Source organism: Panthera pardus, unplaced genomic scaffold (assembly GCF_024362965.1).
Source record: "Panthera pardus isolate Hobbes unplaced genomic scaffold, ASM2436296v1 HiC_scaffold_16, whole genome shotgun sequence".
NCBI classification, from domain to species: domain Eukaryota; kingdom Metazoa; phylum Chordata; class Mammalia; order Carnivora; family Felidae; genus Panthera; species Panthera pardus.
The window spans coordinates 89,211,328-89,217,202 of NW_026526721.1; positions in this window are offsets into that span (position 1 = coordinate 89,211,328).

Consider the following 5,875-nt stretch of genomic DNA (forward strand, 5'->3'; position numbering starts at 1 on the left):
ATTAAAAAGTATTTCATGGGGCACCTGGGTGGCTCAGTTGGTTAAGCATCCGCCTTCGGCTCAGGTCATGATCTCATGGTTTGTGAGTTCAAGCCCTGTGTCGGGCTCTGTGCTGACAGCTCAGAGCCTGGATCCTACTTCAGATTCTGTGCCTCCCTCTGTCTCTGTCCCTCCCCCACTCAGGCTCTCTCTCTCTCTCTCTCTCTCTCTCTTTGTGTGTGTGTGTGTCTCTCTCTCTTAAACATAAATAAATGTTAAAATGTTTTTTAAATTTATTATTGTTATTAACATACCGAAATAAGCTTGATTTTAGAATATCAACCTTGTGTATAATGACTTTGCTAAAATTTACTTCTTAATTCTCATAGATACTGAATTATAGATTCTCTTGAATTGTCTTCCACAATCTTATTATCTATATATAATGACAACATTATGATTTTGTGAAAAGCCCTGTGCCTTTATTTATTATTTTTATTTTTATTTTTTGCCTTAATGTATTGGCTAGGACTTCAAATACAGTGCTGAATAGGAATAGAGATAGCATAGGCTTCTATGTTTGATTCCAGAACTTAAAAAGATATTTAAAAATATTTCATATTAAGTGTAATTTTATTATATATGCTTATGAATATTCTTTAATAGAAAACAAGCTCCTGTCTATTACTAATATGATAAAAATTTGTAACTTGGAAGAGTGTTAGTATTTATCTTTTTTTATTTATTGAGATTATCTCTATATTTTTTAAAAGTTTTTTATTCATTTATTTAGAGAGTAAGAGAGATATATTTTGAGAATGAGTGGGGGACAGGCAGAGAGAGAGGGAGAGAGAGAGAATTCCAAGCAGTCTCTGCACTGTCAGCACAGAGCCTGATGTGAGGCTTGATCTCACGAACCACGAAATCATGACTTGAACCAAAATGGAGAGTTGGATGCTCAACCAACTGAGCCACCCAGGTGCCCCAAGATTATCGTATATTTTAACCTTTGTTCTGTTAATGTGAAAAAATAACTTGATTTTCAAATTTTAAACCAAATTTGGACTCTTAGAATAAACTTAATTTGGTTTATTTCTTTTACATAAATTAGAATTTAATTTGGTATTATGTTTGACAATTTTGCATCTAAGTTCATGTCATTACTCTGTAATTTTATTTTCTTTTGTATTCTTCTCTTGTATATTAAGGATGACATAGCCTCCTGGGATAAATTGGAAACATTTTCTGTTTAATCTCCAGAAAGTTTTGTATCAAATTGGTCTCATCTTTTCCTTAAATACTTGGAGGAATTTGCCAGTAATATTACATGAAATTATCTTCATAAGAAGTTTCTAAAATACAGATTAAATTCCATTATAAGCTAAGGAACAAATCAGATTTTCTATGTCTCCTTGGGTCAGATTTGGCAAGTTGTGGTTCTTTTTTTTTTTTTTTTTTTTTTTAAGAAATTTGTCTATTTAAACTCACTATCATATTTTGGGCATAAAGTTATAAAATATTTTTATTACCTTTTTAATTTTTGGAGAACCTGTGGTAAAATGCCCTCCTTCATTCTTGATGTTGGTAATTTGTGTTCTTTCTTTTTTTCTTCATCAGTTTGCCAAGAATTTACTCCTGTTACTATTTTTTAGCAACCAATTTTTGCATTTGTTTGCTTTTCCCATAGTATGTGAGGTTTTTGTTCCACTTATCTCTGCTCTTTAAAAAAAATATTTTCTTGCTTCTTGAGATGGAAGCATAGATAATTGATTTTCAGCCTTTTTGAAACTTTATATACCTAAGCTATATATGCATTGCATTCTATGAGTAGAAATTAGTCATATTTTTGAAAAAAATTCTTTTTTTAATGTTTGTTTATTTTCGAGAGAGGGGATAAGGGGTAGAGAGAGGGGGAGACACAAAATCGAAAGCAGGCTCTGGGCTCTGAGCTGTCAGCACAGAACCTGACGTGGGGCTCCAACCACAAACTGTGGAATCATGACCTGAGCTGAAGTCAGATGCTTAACCAATGAACCACCCAGGTGCCCCTCAAAATACTTTCTAATTATCAATTTAAATTTGTTTTGGCCCAAGTGATACTTATATTTTATTCATTTTAAATGAGCTGGTTATCCTTTTGTTACTTATTTCTTGATCAATTTCATCATGGTCAGAAAACATACTTTGTGTATATTGTTTTCTACTTTTTCAGTCAATTACAAAGAGGGGGCTGCTGAAACATTCAATCTAGATTTTGCATTTTCTATTTTACCTTTAATTTTGTCAGTTTTTGTTAAGCTGTGTATTTTCTTTGCCTTTCCTTCCTTTGTTCCTTTCTTTCTTTCTTTCTTTCTTTCTTTCTTTCTTTCTTTCTTGCTGTGTATTTTCAGTTTATGCCTTCTCCTATGGCAGAATCTTACAGGGATCTTAAATAGACAGCCAGGAGTGGAGTCAATTGCCCTCCTCCTTGGGAATCCTTGAACAGCAATGTTTGTCTTCTAAGAATTGTGAAATTACAGAAATCTCTGATTATTTTTATAAACCCTTAGCCGTTGCTTTCTGGTTGGTCTTGGCATTTTATATTGCATACGCACAGCTAGAAACTGACAAATGTCTCTAGGGGAAATTGCATGTAGAACATTGGTTCATTTCTCAGAGGCTCTTGGGATCTCAGCTCTCCAAGTGTTGGGTGCCTAAAATGCTCTCAATTTCTTCAATATCACAGGTTTTAATGAACCCAACTGTTAGAGTTGTTTTCAATTAAAGGGTACGTCTGGTATCAGTACTACATCATAGTTGCTATACTTTATTTATTTCAACTTGACTGTAAGCCTTTGAGGGTGAATGGAATGCTGTCATAAAAACTTAGGTTAGTACATTGGTAAGCATATTACATATTTTATCAATGTATAAAAGGGAATATAATTCTTTTGCTTTTCAGTCACTAAAACTCCATGCTACAGGAAGGATAACGGAATGGAACTAATTAATGTTTCATAGTTGGAAATAGTTGGATGCTTAATCCAAGTTTTATAACACAAAGTGTGTCACTAGCCAAGTTATTTAACATGACTTTGAACAAAAAGATGATAGCATTTCCCAGTATTTGCATGGAGATTGACCGATACAACACATAGTAAGTGCTCTTACATATTCAGTTGATTTCTTTGACCCTCCATCCAGCTTAGTAACACACATTTTGACTATAGTGACCAAGTCAGCATTTAAATGTTTGTTTGTTTTTGAGAGAGAGAGAGCACAGAGCAAACAGGGATGAGCAGAGAGAGAGGGAGACAGAGAATCCCAAGCAGCTTCTCAGCACAGAGCCTGATGCAGGACTTGAGCTCATAAACCATGAGATAATGACCTGAGCTGAAATCAAGTCTGATACTTAACCAACTGAGCCACCCAGGCACCCCAAACAAGTCAGCACTTATTTCTCCAAAGAAGAACAAGAATGACATTCTTAGGCACTTGTACAAAGTTTTAGTTTTACAGATTTAGGGATAACAGTGATGCATGTGATAGAGGGCTGGTACTTTTATGGAACCTTCCAATGTTGCTTCAGTTTTACTGATGCACTCCAGGAAATCAAGAATAAACCTAAAAGCACAACCCAACAGAAAGGGAGGAGTCAGTTTCCTTTATGCCTCAGAGTTAGCAAGGAATTTAGCCTTATGAGAACAGAAGTGAAGTTCAAAAACTAACTTAAGCCTGTGCACAGTATCATTTTCTCTTCTTGAATCAAACTGCTCTGTGTCAAAAGGGGGAAATGCTCAGGACAGTTGCCTTCACATAGCTGAGTTCAGCTTCCTTTGATCCAGCAAGGAGACATTACAACCTCAGAAAGACAGACTTGATGGAAAGTCCCAAAGACCTGAGTACAGGTCAAGGCTGTCATCTAAATAGACTTAGTTCTTACCCATCAGACTACACAGCAGATAAATGTTACATCTAGGAGATGAAGGCTTGATATTCGTCTTATACCTGGAATCAGTTTTATTCCCTTTATATAATTTACCATTAACTTCTCCATGTTGATGCTTCCCCTGAGCTATTAAAGCAGGATTTTCAGAGCTTTAAAAATGGGTTTTGTTCTTGTGAAAATAATCTCAGGCATTATGTAAATATAGCATTTTAAAAAGACTTAAAATCATGTATATGAGAAATAAAGTATTATGGAGTCATTTGTATCTCTGCCTTTGTGGATTATAGTTACATTTGAGGCATCAATAGGAAAAAAATGTAAGCCTATTCTACACCGAAGTAAGGAGATAAAACGTTGAGTAGCATAGTCAAGATCTTCTCAATTTAGTTTAATGCAGATACTATTAAAGTTTAATCAAAATGTTGATATTAAAAATTTCCCAAATTAGAAATAGTATTAGAGAAAACAAGGAGAAAAACAACTAATGCCTGTGAAATATTATTTGCTCTTCATGATGATCCAGAGCAGATGAAAGTCTATGTTGAATTTAATTTTTTTTTTAGTCATAAATCTAGATGACCCAAACAATCTGAGATATTCCCAGTAGACTCTGGAAAAATGTCAGTTGTGTGTGTACCTTTTCTCTGTTCTTCCGAAAGAAGCAGCTGGGGGAGACTTACAGTCTGGTTTTACTATCTTTACCTTTACTGACTTCTAAAATGGAAAAATTTTATTTTCTGGTTGTCTTGAAGCTATCTACCTTACGACAAGGGCAGTCAGGAATGGAAGACCTTCAGTTATTTTTTGTGTCCCTACAAAAAAAAAACACCTAAATTTCTTTGCACTAACCCTGGAATGCTTTCATTCATCAAAATATTCAGCAAACAGTCAATCTTGGAAGTATGCACCTGATATTGATTAGAATGCCAAAAACAATATTAAATTTAAAATGCACTGTTAAAAGATTCTAGTGTGGATCTTACTTCTTGGAGTAGAATCCATTTGAGCTATGGAGAAATGGGGACTTAAGACAATGACTCTTGGTCATTTAGTTTTATTGTTTCTACATATCTTTAGGTATCTTAAATAGTTTGTTGCCAAATTGTGAATTTAGGACAAATATGTAATATTTTGTCTTCCATAGTTATGAAGTATTTCATCTCTACAAAAAAGTAAAGAAATGATATTGTAAAAATGTGAGAACCCATTATAAACTTGCTAAATCATATTAAGTGTACCAAATTTATTTTAGTATTTCTTTTACACTTTTGAAGCAGGATAACATTGTAGATGTAGTTTCAACCTTTTGAGTACTCATTCCTGAACCCTTTTTCTCTGTTGGAATAATTGCTCCTAAATGTGGTATGTAATATTTTATGTAAGTCTATATGTACATAGAAATGTATCTACATTTAGGGGCGCCTGGGTGGCTCAGTCGATTAAGCGTCCAACTTTGGCTTAGGTCATGATCTCGCGGTTCTTGAGTTCAACCCCCACATTGGGCTCTGTCTGACAGCTTGGAGCCTGGAGCCTGCTTCAGATTCTGTGTTTCCCCTCTCTCTCTGCCCTTTCCCCACTCGTGGTATGTCTCTCTCTGTCTCTCAAAAATAAATAAAAACATTAAAAAAATTAAATAAGAAAAAATGTATATATATTTATATACTGTACATTTAAAACATATATTATATGTAATATGCATATATGTATATCTGCAAGCAATATTTATGTGTATGTTGCATGTTTTTAGCATCCTTAAAAACTATACATATTGGAAATAGTCTTTTTCAACTTCTAGTTCAGTCATTTTAGCTGCTATATATGATTCCTTCCTGTCTATAGTTCAGAATTTACTTAACCATTCTTTTGATAATACATTTTAAGTTGATTCCATTTTTTTTAATGAATGTGTAAATGTTGCAATTGACATTCTTGTGAATGACTTGAGGTCACATGGGAGAATTTCTTCAA